A 20,568-nucleotide genomic window follows, 5' to 3' on the forward strand; every position below is an offset into this window, starting at 1 on the left:
TATCTGGATGATATTTTGATTTTTTCGGATGACTGGGACTCTCATGTCCAGCAGGTCAGGAGGGTTTTTCAGGTTTTGCGGTCTAATTCCTTGTGTGTGAAGGGTTCTAAGTGCGTTTTTGGGGTTCAAAAGATTTCCTTTTTGGGATATATTTTTTCCCCCTCTTCCATCGAGATGGATCCTGTCAAGGTTCAGGCTATTTGTGATTGGACGCAACCCTCTTCTCTTAAGAGTCTTCAGAAATTTTTGGGCTTTGCTAACTTTTATCGTCGATTTATTGCTGGTTTTTCTGAATGTTGTTAAACCATTGACTGATTTGACTAAGAAGGGTGCTGATGTTGCTGATTGGTCCCCTGCTGCTGTGGAGGCCTTTCAGGAGCTTAAGCGCCGCTTTTCTTCCGCCCCTGTGCTGCGTCAGCCTGATGTTGCTCTTCCTTTTCAGGTTGAGGTCGACGCTTCTGAAATCGGAGCTGGGGCGGTTTTGTCGCAGAGAAGTTTCGATTGCTCCGTGATGAGACCTTGTGCTTTTTTCTCACGTAAATTTTCGCCCGCCGAGCGGAATTATGATGTTGGGAATCGGGAGCTTTTGGCCATGAAGTGGGCTTTTGAGGAGTGGCGTCATTGGCTTGAGGGGGCTAGACATCAGGTGGTGGTATTGACTGACCACAAAAATCTAATTTATCTTGAGTCCGCCAGACGCCTGAATCCTAGACAGGCGCGCTGGTCGTTGTTTTTCTCTCGGTTTAATTTTGTGGTGTCCTACCTGCCGGGTTCTAAGAATGTTAAGGCGGATGCCCTTTCTAGGAGTTTTGAGCCTGACTCCCCTGGTAATTCTGAACCTACAGGTATCCTTAAGGATGGAGTGATATTGTCTGCCGTTTCTCCAGACCTGCGGCGGGCCTTGCAGGAGTTTCAGGCGGATAGACCTGATCGTTGCCCACCTGGTAGACTGTTTGTTCCTGATGATTGGACCAGTAAAGTCATTTCTGAGGTTCATTCTTCTGCGTTGGCAGGTCATCCTGGAATCTTTGGTACCAGGGATTTGGTGGCAAGGTCCTTCTGGTGGCCTTCCCTGTCTCGAGATGTGCGAGGCTTCGTGCAGTCTTGTGACGTTTGTGCTCGGGCCAAGCCTTGTTGTTCTCAGGCTAGTGGATTGTTGTTGCCCTTGCCTATCCCGAAGAGGCCCTGGACGCACATCTCGATGGATTTTATTTCGGATCTTCCTGTTTCTCAGAAGATGTCTGTCATCTGGGTGGTGTGTGATCGTTTCTCTAAGATGGTCCATTTGGTTCCCCTGCCTAAGTTGCCTTCTTCTTCCGAGTTGGTTCCTCTGTTTTTTCAAAATGTGGTCCGTTTGCATGGTATTCCGGAGAATATCGTTTCTGACAGAGGTACCCAATTCGTGTCTAGATTTTGGCGAGCATTCTGTGCTAGGATGGGCATAGATTTGTCTTTCTCGTCTGCTTTCCATCCTCAGACTAATGGCCAGACCGAGCGGACGAATCAGACCTTGGAGACATATTTGAGGTGTTTTGTGTCTGCAGATCAGGATGATTGGGTTGCTTTTTTGCCTTTAGCGGAGTTTGCCCTCAATAATCGGGCCAGCTCTGCCACCTTGGTGTCTCCCTTTTTCTGTAATTCGGGGTTTCATCCTCGATTTTCTTCTGGTCAGGTGGAATCTTCGGATTGTCCTGGAGTGGATGCTGTGGTGGAGAGGTTGCATCAGATTTGGGGGCAGGTAGTGGACAATTTGAAGTTGTCCCAGGAGAAGACTCAGCTTTTTGCCAACCGCCGGCGTCGGGTTGGTCCTCGGCTTTGTGTTGGGGACTTGGTGTGGTTGTCTTCTCGTTTTGTCCCTATGAGGGTTTCTTCTCCCAAGTTTAAGCCTCGGTTCATCGGCCCGTACAAGATATTGGAGATTCTTAACCCTGTGTCCTTCCGTTTGGACCTCCCTGCATCTTTTTCTATTCATAATGTTTTTCATCGGTCATTATTGCGCAGGTATGAGGTACCGGTTGTGCCTTCCGTTGAGCCTCCTGCTCCGGTGTTGGTTGAGGGCGAGTTGGAGTACGTTGTGGAAAAAATCTTGGACTCCCGTGTTTCCAGACGGAAACTCCAGTATCTGGTCAAATGGAAGGGATACGGTCAGGAGGATAATTCTTGGGTGACTGCCTCTGATGTTCATGCCTCCGATTTGGTCCGTGCCTTTCATAGGGCTCATCCTGATCGCCCTGGTGGTTCTGGTGAGGGTTCGGTGCCCCCTCCTTGAGGGGGGGGTACTGTTGTGAAATTGGATTTTGGGCTCCCCCAGTGGCCACTGGTGGAATTGAACTGGTGTGCATCATCCTCTCTGTTCACCTGTTTCCATCAGGATGTGGGAGTCGCTATTTAGCCTTGCTCCTCTGTCACTTCCATGCCGGTCAACATTGTAATCAGAAGCCTTTCTGTGCATGTTCCTGCTGCTAGACAACTCCCAGCTAAGTTGGACTTTAGTCCTTGTTTGTTTTTGCATTTTGTTCCAGTTCACAGCTGTAGTTTCGTTTCTGTGTCTGGAAAGCTCTTGTGATCTGAAATTGCCACTCTGATGTTATGAGTTAATACTAGAGTCTTAAAGTAATTTCAGGATGGTGTTTTGATAGTGTTTTTAGCTGACCATGAAAGTGCCCTTTCTGTCTTCCTGCTATCTAGTAAGCGGACCTCAATTTTGCTAAACCTATTTTCATACTACGTTTGTCATTTCATCTAATATCACCGCCAATATTTGTGGGGGCCTCTGTCTGCCTTTCGGGGAAATTTCTCTAGAGGTGAGCCAGGACTGTATTTTCCTCTGCCAGGATTAGTTAGTCCTCCGGCCGGCGCTGGGCGTCTAGGGATAAAACGCAGGCTACGCTACCCGGCTACTGTTAGTTGTGCGGCAGGTTTAGTTCATGGTCAGTTTAGTTTCCATCCTTCCAAGAGCTAGTTCTTATGTTTGCTGGGCTATGTTCTCTTGCCATTGAGAACCATAACAGTCAACTTTTCCTGGCCTTAACATTTTTGCTCTCACATATACTATTCTCTGAAATGATCAAGTGTCTCAGAGAGATTACTTTGAAAATCCGGCTGGGAACCATAGCCCAAGACCAAACTAGACGAGCTTGTCCTAGAGTAGCTCTTACCAGCGCCGATGCAGGTGATTAACAGGTCTCTTCCCAAGTACATGTGAGGGAAAGACATGTCAATCACCTGGACCGACTCAGAGAAAATCCAACCAGGAGCGGAGCCAGTCTAGTCTGGTCTCCAGTATGGTCCCTGTCACGCGCAGTGTCGGAAAGACTAAGTGCAACACGAAGGGATAAGGGGAAGGGAACCCAACAACAGGGAAAGGGGGAGTGGAGGCCCCTAGGGAGATCTAATGTCAACTTGTCTGCCCTTAGTGCCCCTATAGGTTCCGCACCTATCGCTGAGCAGGATACCTAACCCCTGCCTGACCCTGGCAATAAACCCTGAATAGGGAAGGACAAGATAGCACTAGTCAATCCCCACTACCACTAAAGACAGATGGGATACACAAACAAGGGGAACACTAAGCTTGAGTAGACTCAGAGATAAACACAGATGTCTTCCAAACACCAAAGAGGAAGATAGCCGACTGTTATAGCTCCAAGGTTCAACAGGTAAATGGAAATGGAAATATCACCAGCAACTCCCAGCAGCAAGCTGGGAGTTATAAACACCCTGGTTCAGGTGGGTCAACTAGAGCCGGGGGAGTTTGCCACTGGGTCCTAAAGTCAGAATTACTAGGAAGAAGTCTGTAAACAACCGCTGAGACCTTCTGCAGCTAGATGCAGTGCGACGTCTGCAACCTCTGACACACAATGAAAGACAAAAACCCGAACAAATATCCAGTACTTTAAATAAAGAGAATGTTTATTTAAGGATACATAAACCATAAGGAGAGGTGGGGAGGTACCAAAAGAAACAAAAGAAAGAGGGGGCAACATGGGGGACACCGATTGCCTGAAACTCAATATAAATATACACAATGTGGTCCAGAAAGAATTATTATATCATGGTATGCTTATATAGTCCTATAAAGAGTCATTATGCCACACAAATTAGAAGCGCAATATAATCTTAATCAAGAGACAAGTGCAAAAAGTGTACAGGCATTTCAAAGGTTAAACCAGTATACATAAAGTTCATCATGCATGGGGGCTGAAATGAGGCTACTAGTCACCAAGCATATGTATGCATCCATAGCTCAAAGTATATTTAGTCACATCCAAGAGTTAGCCATGAGCCACCCAATAAATTACCTTGTGCCTGTAGATTCAGAGTCCCCGTGATGCGCCTTGCCCCGACGCGCGTTTCGGCATCTGCCTTCGTCGTCTGACACACCCATAACAGTCCCTGGATGGGACCTTCTAGGTATATTTTCTCTGAAAAGTTATGGAGCAATTCAGAGAATAATGTAAATGTCTGTAATCATGCAGCCAGGCTGCGATTTATGCTACCCGCTGTTTGTGCAGGATAAATGACCTGATAGGTTCACTTTAATTGAGTGATAGGTATGGAGGCATAGTAGGTGCAGTGTCAAAAGGAGAAAAAGAGCACTACTGCAATTATGCACACTACACCGGAAAATAGTAAAAAAATTATATAAAAACTTTATTGGCACATGATACAACACTTGACATAAAACACATAATTAAAAACAAAAGTGGGTACAACCACTCAACATCCTGGAAAAATAAACATCAAGTCATCAGTATGTTAAAAAACGCAACCCTGTACCGAAACCTATAGTTAGTTCCATAAACATTGTAAAATCTAATAACTAATATAATCCAGGGTATGCACAACCATAAATTATGATACGGGTCTCCTCCCTATAAAGACCTTCATAAGGCAATAAGGGTCATAGAATCCACAGCAGTCGGCTGTCCAAAAAAATAAATGAAAGACCCCCACAGGCACAGTTGCCAGTACACAGGCAGAGGTGTAAGAGATCAAAAGTGGAAGTGAAAGCCAAAACCTGACAATACAATACCACTGTTTGTAATATAGCGATAAACAGCACAAATGCCCCAAACGGTAGGGGGGAACTTACACCAATAGCCAGTAGATCAAGAGACTGAATCAGACAAAGGGGCCGAACCCAATACCAGGACGTAAGTGGCGGACCCAGATGCGGCCCCGTACGGGTTACGGCGATACGCGTGGGGCCACATTTGGGTCCTTGCAAAAAATGTGATATATAGCCATTCAGTCATGGCATACACGAGCCTGATCAGGTCTAAGATATCTATTTTGTAATGAATGCAGGTTGTGTTGTGAAATTTGTTGTCAGAACAGCTTTTATATCAATATTTTTCTAAAAGGGGTTTGAGACATGAAAAAAAATGCACAAACCATGTGTTTTTAAATCAATAAAATTATAATCACTCGCTCTTACCCCAGTGAATCCAACACAGGCTACTCCGATCTGTGGTGAAACAGAAAACAATGACATCTTGTTCTTTAGCTACCTGACCTCTGAGACCTGTGATTGGCTGCAGAGGTCAAGTGACTAGAAAGGCAAGAAATAAGATGCACAACCTGTACCGAAGAGGACGGCAGTCTGACGTTAAAATCCTAGAATGTTAGAGTTGGAAGGGACGTCCAAGGTCATCGTGTCCAACCCTCTGCTCAAAGCAGGATTACCTAAATCATCTCAGACAGAGGTCTGTCCAGCCTATGAAGAGTTCCATTGATGGAGAACTCACCACCTCCAGCGGCAGCCTGTTCCACTCACTGATCATCCTCACTGCCCTTTCAGTTTCAATCCATTGCTTCTCATAGATGTGTTAGAGTAAAGGTTACTATCTTGGTATGTTTGCACAATTCCAAACGCTTTTGAACATTCTATATCGGAATGTTGGCGATATTCTGGATCACTCTATGTTGGTTTGGGTCAGGAAGTCTGAAGTCCATTCGACACATATATATGATATGTTTGTGTGCTTGTGTGAATTAGAAAGTTCTGTTGAGCTGAGGGTTAATTGTATACCTATCATGTATCTTTTAGACAGTACTATTTTTGATGTTTTAAATTTTAATAAGGATAATGGCCTTGGCTGTAGCTTGGCATGAGGCCCAGGTTATAATCTGGAGTACGCATGCACTGTAGACACATCCCTGTGGTGTATCATCTCATAGTCTTAGATTATAAAGGGGCAAAATAATCCGCCACAAAGTGAAAAACTAAGGGGCGTAATTATAGTAGGGGTAGGGCTTACAATTGCACCCAGGCCCCGGAGCCTAGGGGGGCCCATATGAGAAGACTATTACTCTTAAAGATCCCCAGAAATGGGGGCCCTGTTTGGTTGGGGACCACAGGCTTCAGGTTACACCAGTGCTTAAACTGGTTATTACTAAATCACACGTGTGCGTAATAGAACATACACTGGTTATTTATGTAAGCATCCAAAGAGTGATTAGCGTATCGTTGGGATTTGAATTCGCCGGTTTTGTTGAGGTTTTTCAAAAGGTTCGATTCACAGTAAATACATTTGCCATGAACCGAATATTCCTTATTATGCTCTGTGATACTTCCAGGTCCCAGAACATAGTAGATATAAGGCTAGGTTCACATTGCGTTAAGGCAATCCGTTTAGCGCTAGCGGATTGAGCTAATGCAATGTCTTTTTAGGGGTCGCGTTTAGGGGTCGCGTTAACGTCCCCGCTCTCGCAGATCCCCGATCTGCCAGAGTGGGGAACGGACCTCGGGCACGCCGCGGACGCTGCAAGCAGCATCCGAGGCACGCCACAAAAGAACGGCACATCGCTAGCATGTCCCGAAAGTGGCACGCGCTAGCGATGCGCTTCAGCAAAAAATCACATTGCTGTCAATGGGTGCGCTAACGGACCCGTTGCACGGCGTTAATTGCGAAATTTTCGCCGTGCAACGCTGTCCGTTAGCGTTAACCCATTAACGCAATGTGAACCTAGCCTAAGAAACAAAAAAAACAAAAAAACAAACACCTAATAGTCCCCTCACTGCTCATTTATCCAGCTTCCTCGTTGCTTGCCACCAGCCTTCCACTCTTCTTCGTTCTGCCGTCATGCACTGCATCTCCATCTCCTTCATTATAGGCCAGGTATTCCGGCTCAGTCACTGCACGTTGTAAGGTTGCAGCGCATGTCATGACTATACAGAGATGCGGAGCCCTACAAAATAAAGAAAAGGACCGGTTGACTGGCAGCAAGCAGCCGGAGAGGCAACTGGTGGGGTGAATTTTTTAAAAATAATTGCTGGCTCTACATGGTTCTCTAAAATGGCAGCCATGCATTTTTTTGTTATCGAATCACAATGTGTTCGAATTCACGTGCAAATGCAATTTAAGGAGATTCAACTCCAATTCAAACTTCTGAGGATCGATCTGCAATCTCTACTTCCAACAGTAGCTGTATCTGGCAAGTTTACCTAGAATTCATTCATTCATTCATTCATTCATTCATTCATTCATATTATTACTAAAATGATTGGTATAACGTCACATTACATTGTGTGTTATACCAAAAAGAAGTTGTTGGAAGGTTAATTACCCAAACTGGGAACATCACGCTCTCAGACTCTCTGTCTGCGTATCACCGTCTCCTGATCGGTGACTCTCAGAACCTCAATAACTTTTCTGATAAAACACTCTTAGGCTAGGATCACACGAGCCTAAATTCTCTCACCCGAAAGAATCGGATCGATTATGCAAATCACACTCTGATCAAACTTAGATCAGAGTGTGATCAAAATCTCTCACATGAGAAGATGGAGAGAAAAATTGTCGGAGGATCTTTCTTGAAAATTTCTACAAAAGTATTAACTAATAGCACGAAAGCAATACACATTCCAACAAAAATACATTCTTTAATCTAGCATTAATAGTACTTGAAGGGTGGCAGATTCTAAATATTCTGGATCATCAGACAGTCAAGAAATAATATATCACTTGTGAATCTAAAATAAAGTGTATAATCATTGTTAAAACTTTTTTTTTATATTCATGGTAGTTTTATAATTGGCTATGTATAAACGATACCGGTTTTGGGATGTTTCAGTATGTATTGTAATTCCGCACTGAAAACAAGGGCCATCTTCTGGACTGTCAGATGCTGGATGGAAGGAATTTTTCTGTAACTAGGCAGAAGAAAATCAAAATCTGTCATTCTTTTAAAACACGTCAAAAGACTGTGGTTATTTTTGTAGCCTGAGATCTTTGGTTAGAATAGTTTACAACGGTGAAAATGTCTAGAACAGACCCACGCTGCAAACAGCTGCAGCAAGACATAGCAAGGGAGGCAAGGACTATTTTAAGTCAGAATGGAATGGCTTAAAATAGTGTTTTCCCTGCTGTAGGCTGAAAGTCACAGCAATTAAATCGTGTAACAAACCTATGACAGACTATTGAGTAGAGATGAGCGGGTCTTTTAAAATTCAAATTAGCTGACTTTGCCAAACTTTCCCCAAAAATTTGATTTGTGGCAAATCTCCATACTGGAAAGCTTTCAATTGCTCAGAAAATACACTCTACAGGAGAGAGAAAGAATGGACTCCACTGATCATAAGAGCCGACACTCTGCAGAAGAGAAGGACCCCGCTGATCATAAGAGCCGACACTCTGCAGAAGAGAAGGACCCCGCTAATCATAAGAGCTGACACTCTGCAGAAGAGAAGGACCCCGCTGATCATAAGAGCCGACACTCTGCAGAAGAGAAGGACCCCGCTGATCATAAGAGCTGACACTCTGCAGAAGAGAAGGACCCCCCTGACCATAAGAGATTACACTCTACAGAAGAGAGAGAGGTCCCTGCTGACCATAAGAGCTTACACTCTACAGAAGAGAGAGGACCCCAGTGATCATAAAAGATTACACTCTACAGAAGAGAGAGAAAATCCCACTGATCATAAGAGCTTATACTCTGCAGAAGAGAGAGAGAGGACCTTGCTGATCATAAGAGCTGACACTCTAGATGAGAGAGGACCCCACTGACTTTATGAGCTTACACTTTACAGGAAAGGACCCCCCTTATCATAAGAGCTTGCATTGTACAGATGAGGGAGAGGTCATTGCTAATCATAAGAGCTTACACTCTTCATGAAATTCAACTTGAATTTGATTCCCTAGAAATCATGTGGCCCCATTGGTATGGGGTCACACAAGAGCATATCTCACAACTTTGTAGCCTTTATAAAGTAATTTTCCTCCTATTAAAGCCCAAGATCATCCTTTCATGGCACCCGTAAAGTATGATGTCAACAAAAGTGCACCACAAACAGTATGATTCCCCCACAGTGAATTCCTCCACAATGTCTTCCACATACACAGTATCGTGACCTTACTGTACCCCACCTCAACTCCCCTGGCAAATTATGGTGACCCCATCACAGTATGATCCCTCACCTGTAACCACCCACACAGCCCTCCATGCAGTATAATGGACAGCATAAAAACCTTCACACGATAATTGCTTGCATACAGTATTAACCCCTTTTGTTTTGTACAGCTGACATGTGCGCGCAATAGCGGCGGGTGAAATCGCGATTCACCCGCCGGTATTAACTTGTTAAATGCCGCTGTCAAACACTGACAGCGGCATTTAACTACAGCTTCCGTCCGCGTGGCCGGAAATGCGTGCATCACCGACCCCGTCACAGGATCGGGGGTCGGCGATGCATCAGGATGGTAACCATAGAGGTCCTTGAGACCTCTATGGTTACTGAAGCAGGCCTGCTGTAAGCGCCACCCTGTGGTCGGCGCTCATAGCAAGCCTGCAATTCAGCTACATAGCAGCGATCTGATGATCGCTGCTATGTAGCTGAGCCGATCAAGTGGTGCCAGCTTCTAGCCTCCCATGGAGACTTTTGAAGCATGGCAAAAGTTAAAAAAAAAGTTTTTAAAAATATGAAAAAAAATTAAAAAAAATATAAAACTTTAAATCACTCCCCTTTCACCCCATCCAAAATAAAACAATAAAAAAAAATCAAACCTACACATTATTTGGTATCGCCGCATTCAGTATCGCCCGATCTATCAATAAAAAAAGCATTAACCTGATCGCTAAACAGTGTAGCGAGAAAAAAAATTAAAAGCCAGAATTACGTTTTTTTGGTCGCCGCAACATTGCATTAAAATGGAATAAAGGGCGATCAAAAGAACGGATCTGCACAAAAGTGGTATCATTAAAAATATCATCTCGGCACGCAAAAACTAAGCCCTCACCTGACCCCAGATCACAAAATATGGAGATGCTATGGGTATTGGAAATTACGCATTTTTTTTTTTTTTTATTTTTTTTTTAGCAAAGTTTTGAATTTTTTTTCACCACTTGGATAAAAAATAACCTAGACATGTTTGGTGTCTATGAACTCGTAATGACCTGGAGAATCATAATATCAGGTCAGTTTTAGCATTTAGTGAAGCTAGCAAAAAGGCCAAACAAAAAACAAGTGTGGGATTGCACTTTTTTTCAATTTCACCACACTTGGAATTTTTTTCCCGTTTTCTAGTACAAGACATGGTAAAACCAATGGTGTCATTCAAAAGTACAACTCGTCCCACAAAAAATAAGCCCTCAAATGACCATATTGATGGAAAAATAAAAAAAGTTATGGCTCTGGGAAGGAAGGGAGCGAAAAACGAAAACACAAAAACTAAAAAGGGTCGCGGCGGGAAGGGGTTAATGACCCCCACATAGCCCTCCAAATATTATAAAAGCCCTCCATACAGTATAATGGTCCCCATAGTCCTCCATATTGTATACTGCACCCATAATCCTTCATATAGTATACTGTACCCCATAGTCCTCTATATAATGCACTCCCCATAGTCCTCCATATCAGAGGCGTAGCTAGGGTTTTGGTTCCGGGGGGCGAAACTGAGTGTGCCCCTAACCAGGTAACCTTGACTACAACTGGGTGACGTGCCCTAATAGTGGAGGAGAACCTCAGCAGATGACCACACTGTTACTGAAAATTATCTCTATATAAAGACCAACATGGATATTACCGCCATATGGTCAGTGGTGGTAGATACAAGTCTTACAGAACATATCAGAGATCGCAGCACAGTTATAGATGGTGACTTACCGCTGACATTCTTTCTGATGGAGTCATTCACTTTTCATGTCTTTTCCATCTGGCCCAGACCAACATGACAACTTCTTCCAGCCAGGACTCGTCTGCAGAGAATACAACAAAGACATGTTTCACTTCTCATATTCCAGCCCCCATCACCATCTATTCCCAACCTGCACAACCTCCTCATATCCCAATACTGAGCTACTGCTGCTGTATGTGTCCACATTACTGCACCTGCTGTGTGGTTCTTTGTGCCCTCTAAATTCTAAACAACCCTCTAGAATATAGTAATGCCGAGTGAAAGTGCCCTAGAAAACAGTGCCCATATTTTGCCCCCTAGAAAGTAATAATGCCCTGTGTGGCCCTTTGATGGTCACAGTAACCCGAGTTCCCCTATAACAATAAGTGCCCACTTTACATTTAATAATGTCCCCAGTCTCCTCCCTGTACAGCTCCCCTATATACAGCATGATGCTCTTTTATACGCAGTATAATGCCCCCTCACTTTATAGTACCACCCACACAGTATACTGACCCCTTAGTAGCCCCCAAACTGATGGCTCCAACACTGTATGATGGCCCCTTCACTGTAATCCCCACACTGTATGATTGCCCCCTCACTGTAATCTCCACACTGTATGATGCCCCCCTAGATAGCCTCCATATGGTACATTGCACTCCCCATAAGCCTCCATATAGTATAATGGACTCCCCATAAACCTCCATATAATATAATGCACTTCCCATAGGCCTACTATATACTGAAAACTCCACCTTTAGGCAGACTCTGTAGCACAAGGCAGCACCCCATAGGCAAACCCTGTAGTATAAAGCAGCACCCCATAGGCAGACCCTGTAGTATAAGGCAGCACTCCCATAGGCAGACCTTGTAGTATAAGGCAGCACCCCCATAGGCAGACCTTGTAGTATAAGACATCACCCCCATAGGCAGACCTTGTAGTATAAGGGAGCACCCCCATACGCAGAACCTGTAGTATAAGACAGCACCCCATTGGCAGACCCTGTAGTATAAGGCAGCACCCCACAAGCAGACCCTGTAGTATAAGACAGCACCAACATAGGCAGACTCTGTAGTGTATGGCAGCACCCCACAGGCAGACCCTGTAGTATAAGACAGCACCCCCATAGGCAAACCCTGTAGTATATGGCAGCACCCCCATAGGCAGACTCTGTAGTATAAGGCAGCACCCCTATAGGCAAACCCTGTAGTATAAGGCAGCACCCCTATAGGCAAACCCTGTAGTATAAGGCAGCCCCAATAAAAAATACTCACCTGTCTTCCTCCGCAGCTCTGAGCGCCCGCTCATCTCCTGACAGCGGGCACCGGGCAGTGACACCAACGCACCCCCTGTCAGTGTCTGCGTCGGTGACATCAGATGCTTAGAGGGGGATGATGGGAGGAGTGTAGTGCTCCTTTTCCCATCAATGCGATCAGATGTATCAGCTGAATGCTGGAACAGCTGACCTTGTAATGACAGGCGGGGAGCCCACGCCTGCTCAGGGGCACCATAGTGGCCGGGCGGCAGAGCAGGGAGATCGATTCTCCCTGCTCTGCCACAGAATGTAACTGTATCGGTGTGCTGTGGGCGCCGATACAGATGCAGTAGCGTAGCTCTGGGTGGGCCCCCTCAGAGCACGAGGCCCCAGGCAACAGCCCCCTCTGCCCCCCCCGGTAGCTACACTACTGCTCCATATCATTTAATTAATTCACATAGTTCTCCATATAGCATAATTCACTCCCCATAGTCCTCCATATAGTATAATGCACTCTCCACAGTCCTCCATATAGTATAATGCACTCTCCACGGTCCTCCATATAGTATAATGCACTCTTCATAGTCCTCCATACAGTATAATGTACTCCCATAGTGCTCCATATAGTATAATGGACTCTCCATAGTTCTCCATATAGTATAATTTTCCCCTCATAGTTCTCCATATAGTATAATTCACTCCCCATAGTCCTCCATATAGTATAATGTACTCCCATAGTGCTCCATATAGTATATTGCACCCCTCATAGTCCTCCATATAGTATAATTTACACCTCATAGTCCTCCATATAGTATAATGCACTTCCAATAGTTCTCCTTACAATATACTGAACTCCCCATAGTCCTCAATACAGTACAATGCACTCCTCATAATCCTCCATAGTCCATACAGTATAAAGCACTCTCTACACTCCTCCATACAGTATAATGCACTACTCATAGTCATTTATACAGTATTATGGCACCCACAATGTACTCATTGATTTGAAAATAAAACCAACAATACTCACCTCTCCCTCTTGTTTTCCCACTGCGCCGATCTCTGCAGCGAGCGTTCTGATGCACTAATCTCAGCGCTGCACATCTCAGCACAGCAGGCGCCATGTAGTAGTGTCATTGCACCTACTTGGCTGAGTTGCAGATGCCAAGGAAGGATGATGGGAGAGGGAACCTGACAATCCAGGATGCCAATAAAGTTGAATTTGTGATGATGCGCGGCATAGCTGGTGCCCACGCTGGCAGTCTTTTATGTAGCAGAATATTGGTAAGGATTCTGTAAATCTAATGTCAGAACAAGTACTTAAAAAAAAAAAAAAATGTGTCAGCAGGTTTTTGCTACCCCATCTGAGAGGAACATGATTGAGGGGCAGACACCCTGATTCCAGTGATGTGTCACTTATTGGCTGCTTGTTGCATTTTTTTTCTATAAAGTCAGTTTTATCTGCTGCAAATCTACCAGTTTTCTGAAAGCGGAGCTCTGTATAACCCCGCCCACACCATTGATTGGCGGATTTCTGTGTACACTGTGCATAGGCAGAAAGCTGCTAGTAGGTGTTGGGGGTGTGCTCATACAGAAAACATGAATATTTAGGAGTAGATGGCAGCATGTTCACGAGTCCTCTAGTGATAATCTCCTGCTGAAAACCCCATGATTTTAAGAAAACTACAGCAAGCACTCCAGTAGATGACATCGCTGGATTTGAGGTCTCTCTCTACCTCTATATTAGGGTGAAAAAACCTGGCAATAGATTCCTTTTAAAGGGAAAAAATCTGCAATCATAATTCACCAATATTCCAGATACAAGCAAGCAGTCAGGTACTGACTAGACGAGTCCAGCTTCTCTCAATAGGAGAGAATTGAGAGAATCTTGATGCCACTAGTCGGCATGTGACCGCTAGTATACAAATTGCATATTTATGCGTTTAACTGCCAGCTCCTAATGGGAATATTGGAAAAAACGTGACAACATGCACACTGCCATAATTGGTCAATCTGCAGTCACACACAGTTAAGCCAAGCCCAGAAAACCCCTTTTAATAGGATGAAAACTCACCCTATAGCCTTATTCAGACGAGTGTAATTTACATCTGTGTGCGGTCTCTGTGCATAGCATACTGACAATACATGGAAAAATGGTATTTAATGTACCAGCTCTGGCCCAAAGTGTGGAGAAATGCAGCATGCGCAAGTCTATTCTGTTTGAGACCTTGTTCACAAGTTCAGTATTTGGTCAGTATTTTACATCAGTATTTGTAAGCCAAAACCAGGAGCGGGTGATAAATACAGAAGTGGTGACGTGTTTCTATTATACTTTTTCTCTGATTGTTCCACTCCTTATTCTGGCTTACAAATACTGAGGTAAAATACTGAATATGTGAACATGACCTTATGAAGTCAATTAGTCTTACACATTAGATCGTCGGCCGAACCCATCAATATAGCGGGTATAGGTGAATCATTTTGCCAAGGCCAAGCTTCCTTTCCCAGTTACAGCCACCATTGTCTATACTTCAGCTTTACTTATTCTATGTATTATCATATGAACACAAATAGAAAAAAAATCCTAGTAATAGTTCCATGATGTTTAAATCAAACCATCTACGGTATATATATATATTGCAAAAGCTTTTTGGGAGCTCTGCCAGCATTGTAATCACATTTCATGGGAGAACGCGCACATTTGATGACATATTAGTACAGGTAATAGACTTGTTACAATGAGATGCTTGATGGAGCGTAGGATCTAGTAGCGGAGACACATTAGTGTTTAGTCCTGAGTCTGACTTAGTGCTATTACTGTTCAGTGTTAATCCTTTCGTGAACAAACCTCTTACTCTTATAATTTATTTACAACGACCCATCTCCCTTCCTCCAACAGTTCAGTGTAAATGTAAGGGACACAAGGAGCTGTCCGTAAATATTACTTGTAATGTCATTGTAAGTGTCCATGTTGTGCATTTCCCTGCTATGTATAATTACTGTTATAGTTGTAGGGAAAGTGCAGTACCCTAGTTTGGCCACTAGATGGGGTGCAGAGTTATTCAGCTTGTAAAAAGTTAAGTGGGAGGAGCTGACGGCAGTTAAACTGGGAAATATCTGGAAATTTGAATCAGTTGGGCGGGAGCGCCCTGTCAGGGCAGTCAGCTCTGCAGCATCCCAAGTTCCAGTCAGGCAGCATCACGGCCAGGAAGGCTATGAGAGAAAAAAGGAAGGCATAAAAAGGAAGGCATTGAAAGGGTCACTGACAGTGCAGTATAAGTGGGACTGCGGCTGTAGGGGCTAGAAAAGAACTAAGCAGTATGGACAGGTCACTCAGAATGTGGCGGCTTGCTAAGTGGATGGATGTACTCAGGACCAGAGTGAAATGGTTTAGAGGAATCCCTACTAAAGTAAGACTGACACAGAGGACGCTGGAGGACCGGTAAGCCGGGTCCGTTCCTGAAGCGGGCTTAGTAAAGATGAAGGAAAGACAGAGAAAGAGGAGAAGCTGTGTAATGCAAAGCCTGATGTAAATGCTGACAAGGAAAGAGGAGACAGGGACAGAGAAGAAACTGTGTATTGTAAAGCCTGCTGTAAATGATGAAAAGAACCGTTATGTGCCCGTTTCAAGTAAAGTTCATTGTTTAAGCATTCAACTGGACTGTGTCTCTAATTATTCTGCTTCGGCTGAGGAAAACGTGCAGATCTTTATAGGAAGCCCCAAGTGAAAAGGAGCTGCAGGCATGCTGACAGAGTCGTGGAGTGTATGTGAGGGGAGGTCAGGGTGTGCAAGACTTTTACCTCATCCACGACTACCACCCTGTCATACCCTTACATACGCTACTACAAGTACAGATTGCAGTGTAATAATAGTATTCTACATGAACTGATGGAGAAATTATTTCTCATTCATGGACATACGGTATTGGGAGAGGCTAGATTCTGACTTTAGCTGGTCGGAAACCAATATTATAGTATTATATATAGTATATAGTATTATAGTATAGGATAATGATATGACCCAGGTGTAGTTGTCAATAAAACAATGAGAGAGGTGGGGGAAATTTATCAGGCTAAATGTGCCAAAATTTTGATGCAACTTTTACCAAAAACAAGTCTGTGATGACTTGCACCATATTTATTATATGTTTCAGACCCTTTCTGAGACTTGGAGTCATTGAAAAATCGAGGGATGTGGCCATGGGCGCGACACCATGGGATAAAAATGTTGCCAAAATTTTAGGACAAATTTCTGGCACAAAGTACCGTAAGCCAACTAACGAGTGGTCTAAACCTAAAGTCTAAAAATTAGGCCGTGGTCACACTTGCGAGTTCAATGCGAGAAACTCGGGCGAGTCTCTCGCATCAAGTCCTGGCACTGCCGCCGGCACTCGGGACCAGAGTTTGCGGCTGCATGTATTTCTATGCAGCTGAACACTCCTATACCGAGTGCCGGCGGCAGTGCCAGGACTTGATGCGAGAGACTCGCCCGAGTTTCTCGCATTGAACTCGCAAGTGTGACCCCGGCCTTAGGCAGATTTACTGAACAAGATGAACAGCTATAATAAATATGGCACATATTAAGGTTGTCTAGTATAAGGGAGCACGTTAACAAGGGTTTTTTGTCAGTGTTTTGCTATATAGAAGTTGCAAACTTTGTTGTACAAAAATGAGACTTTTTGCCGTCTTTCACTCGTTAAAGTGGGCGTAGTTGTTTATCAGGGGTGGATTAAGGGTAGCCAGGGCCCCGGGCTGTTCAGACACTGTGGGCCCCCCGGTCATGTGATGGGGTCATGTGACAGGGTCATGTGACGGGGTCATCATATACCTGAAGCAGATTATTCCAGAAAAATAGTTGCTGTGTGAAACTATAACCTGTCAAACATCCATTAATCTAGTCAATTTACCCTTCAGTTAGGAAGAAAAACAAAACACAATACTATCACCATAAGTGGCAGTATTCACAGGAGATCTGTACTTAGTATGCAGTGTCTTTGTAGAGGTAATACAGTGATCACCGGTGACATTATACACAGGAGCTCTGTATATAGTATACAGTGTGTAGTGTCAGTGTATAGGTAACACTGACTCACCAGTGACGTCTCTAGGTGAAGTCCTTCATCTTTCATCCAGCACAGACCGCCATCACTTCATCCAGCCAGGACTCGTCTCTGCAGGAAATAGCACAGTTATCTCGAGCTCCGCTTGCAGAACATATTACTTAATTTTTCCCAACTTCTACATGACACCACATGAAGAAAAAAAGGCGACATAGTGTCACTCTACACAGCAACAGGACCGCCCCCCCCCCCCATTTAAAACAGTGACCTCTAAAAATAAAATAAATACATCACTGCAGTAATAATATCCCTAAATTAGCCCCTATGGTAATAATAATATCCCCCATTCTGGCCCCGTGAATTTCATTCCTAGCTTCAGAGATATGTTCTCCCATCCTGCCCTCATGAGTATCCATCCTGCCCCATATGATCTCCCCATCCTGCCCATCAGTCTCCATCATATCCATCGTGCCCCATGATCCTGCCCCAAGTGTCTCCAGCAATCTGCCCCCAGTGTGTCCAGCAATCTGCCCCCAGTGTGTCCAGCAATCTGCCCCCAGTGTGTCCAGCAATCTGCCCCCAGTGTGTCCAGCAATCTGCCCCCAGTGTGTCCAGCAATCTGCCCCCAGTGTGTCCAGCATATTGCCCCCAGTGTGTCCAGTATATTGCCCCCAGTGTGTCCAGCATATTGCCCCCAGTGTGTCCAGCATATTGCCCCCAGGGTCCAGCATTCTGGCCCTGGCCCCCCCACACCACTGGGCCCTGGGCTACCGCCCAGATTGACCTCATTATAATCCGCCACTTTGTTTATACAAATTAGATTAAAAATTGTGACTTCTTAAAAAGTTGCAGAAAGAGTCACAAAATTCACTTCTGTAGGGAGGCATGATTAACACTGAAGTAACAGCTCTAATCTGAACTGTTATATCGAAAGAATCTGACTTTAAAATGTCTACTTTCACGCTTAATTTGCACTTTCATTATTGATAAATGTGATAAATGTGTCCCAACAGTCTTTTTTCTTTTTTTTTTTATTCTATTTTTTATCCAAAAGAAACAGGAGTTTAGAATGAATAAATTAATGAAATTAGATATTATTGATTAGGAGAATTCTTAGTCTTATTTCCAAAACAATAGTTGATAAAGGTATGAAATCTGAGAAACCATTCATGTCATTCCAGGCGTAGACCAAAGCAGTTACTATCTTATATACCCATAAAGGTTGCCATTTTTTTTTTTTTTTTTAAAGCTGATGGTAGTATATCATGAACAAACAAGAAATTAATGGAGGAGATAAAGTGAGGAAAGGAGGAGATGGAATACACCCCATTATTTCTTTGAACAGGTAATGTCCGTCAAATACTACTGTCAAGAACAGTTACTGCTTATTTACCGTAAGTCATGTGACAAGGCTCATTAAAAGTGTTAATATCGACTTTTAGACCTGCTTCTTTCAATAGGTAGCACTAGAGTTCTAGTCCTCTTCCTCTTAGAAGAGGCAATTTGCATGCTTAAAGGGAACCTGTAACAACCAGGTTTTTTCTACTTCATCTGAGAGCAGCATAATGTAGGAAAAGAGACCCTGATTCTAGCGATGTATCACTTAGTTTACTGGGTGTAGCAGTTGTGACACAATCACAGATTTTAGATGAAGCATTTAGCAGAGCTCAAAAGCTTAACCCTCCCACACCACAGCTTTCTGTGTATATTGTCTATTGACAGTGAGCTGCTTATCAGGGAAGGGGTGTGGTCGGACCAGGGCTCACAGCAGCTGTAGTCCAAGCAGTGATAATCTCCTGGTGAAAAAAATATGGAAAAAAAAACAAAAAAACACAGAGTGATAAGAGACTCATCCTGAAGGAAATCTCTCCAATCTAGGCACAATCCAATAAAAAGCCTGCACAAAAAAGTACTCTTCCAAAAAAATAAATGAAAATGGAGTATTTCCTGAAGCAATTTCATGGTTTTTGAACTTCTCAAAAAACTATATATTAGCATAGTGTAATCCTCCAGAACCAACATATACACATTCTTTGAGGAACAGTGAGCAATCACCAAATTCTAAAGTGTGTTGATACTCTCCCTCCACAATTTTGTCCCCTGTTTAGATAGATGTTCTGGCGACAAGACTTATAGAGGTATTCCCATCTCCAAGATCCTATCCCAATATGTAGTAGGTGTAATAATAATAATAACATTAGCAAATATCTCCAATTAGAAATTTAGTATAGTTTTTCTGATTCACTATATCTCTTTCTTCATGAGCAGGCATTGCAGGACCTTAAGTATCCATAGTTACGACCTCTAGCAACTAACTGTCACTATATCAGAGGTTGTAACCATGGACACCTAAGGTCCTGCAATGCCCTGCACATGAGGAAAGAGACATAGTGAATTAGAAAAACTATACTACATTTCTAATTGGAGGCATTTGCTAATATTATTATTACACCTACTACATATTGGCATAGGATCTTGGAGATGGGAATGCCTCTTTAATTTTGTTCCTAGTAAGAACTTCAATCTTTTTCATACGGTCAGGGATGACAATAAACTTGCCTGATGACTCACCGTTAAGACACTTTTTCAGAGCTTCTATCTGATATTCAAATGAATAAACCTCAATAATACCATAAAAAATATTTTCTCTTCTTTCTCGTTCAAAGAACAGAATGCTCTTCTTACATTACAACATTTGCAGGGGAAAATCAACAGAGCATTTCACCCTATAGATGAAGATATTAAAGTTGCCTTTAACAGTCTATTACCCTTTGGAATCTAGAATACCAGCCATGGATTTATTTCAACCAATTGTTGAGAATGCTCTAACAATATTGTATGACCAAACTAAAACTTAAAATTTAAGTAGGGAACATTTTAAAGCTATTGAAGAGTTACAGGGTAATCAAAATTTAACCATCCGACAGTCAAACAAAGCAGATTGTATAGTTGTTTTGGATACATCTTTATATTTAAAGCATGCTTAGTTCTATTTTACTTACCAACTCCACATGTAAACCACTAACATTAGATCCAACTTTGTCTTTCGAATTTATACTGTCTAGTTGTCTTGATAATGGGATTACTTTAGGGGCTATCAATATAAAACCTAAAAAAATATTTGTGTGACGCCGAGTC

At 43.4% G+C, this 20,568-nt stretch overlaps 1 protein-coding gene and 1 long non-coding RNA gene across 5 annotated transcripts in view; one reads left to right on the plus strand and one right to left on the minus strand.

Annotated features, from left to right (window-relative positions):
* Positions 1 to 20,568, minus strand: part of LOC143784397 (uncharacterized) — a 272,312-nt gene that overhangs the window by 87,471 nt on the left and 164,273 nt on the right. The window contains exon 1 of one of the 3 annotated variants that reach the window (XR_013217778.1): positions 5,748 to 5,794. The exons of the other annotated variants lie outside the window; for them this stretch is intronic. This is a non-coding gene — a long non-coding RNA (uncharacterized LOC143784397). Of the gene's footprint in view, positions 1 to 5,747; positions 5,795 to 20,568 lie in introns of those variants that run through there. 3 annotated transcript variants of the gene reach the window in all.
* CCDC141 (coiled-coil domain containing 141) overlaps positions 1 to 20,568 on the plus strand; it is a 174,686-nt gene that overhangs the window by 3,918 nt on the left and 150,200 nt on the right. The gene's annotated exons all lie outside the window — the stretch shown is intronic.

This window comes from Ranitomeya variabilis, chromosome 7 (genome assembly GCF_051348905.1).
Source record: "Ranitomeya variabilis isolate aRanVar5 chromosome 7, aRanVar5.hap1, whole genome shotgun sequence".
Lineage (NCBI taxonomy): Eukaryota > Metazoa > Chordata > Amphibia > Anura > Dendrobatidae > Ranitomeya > Ranitomeya variabilis.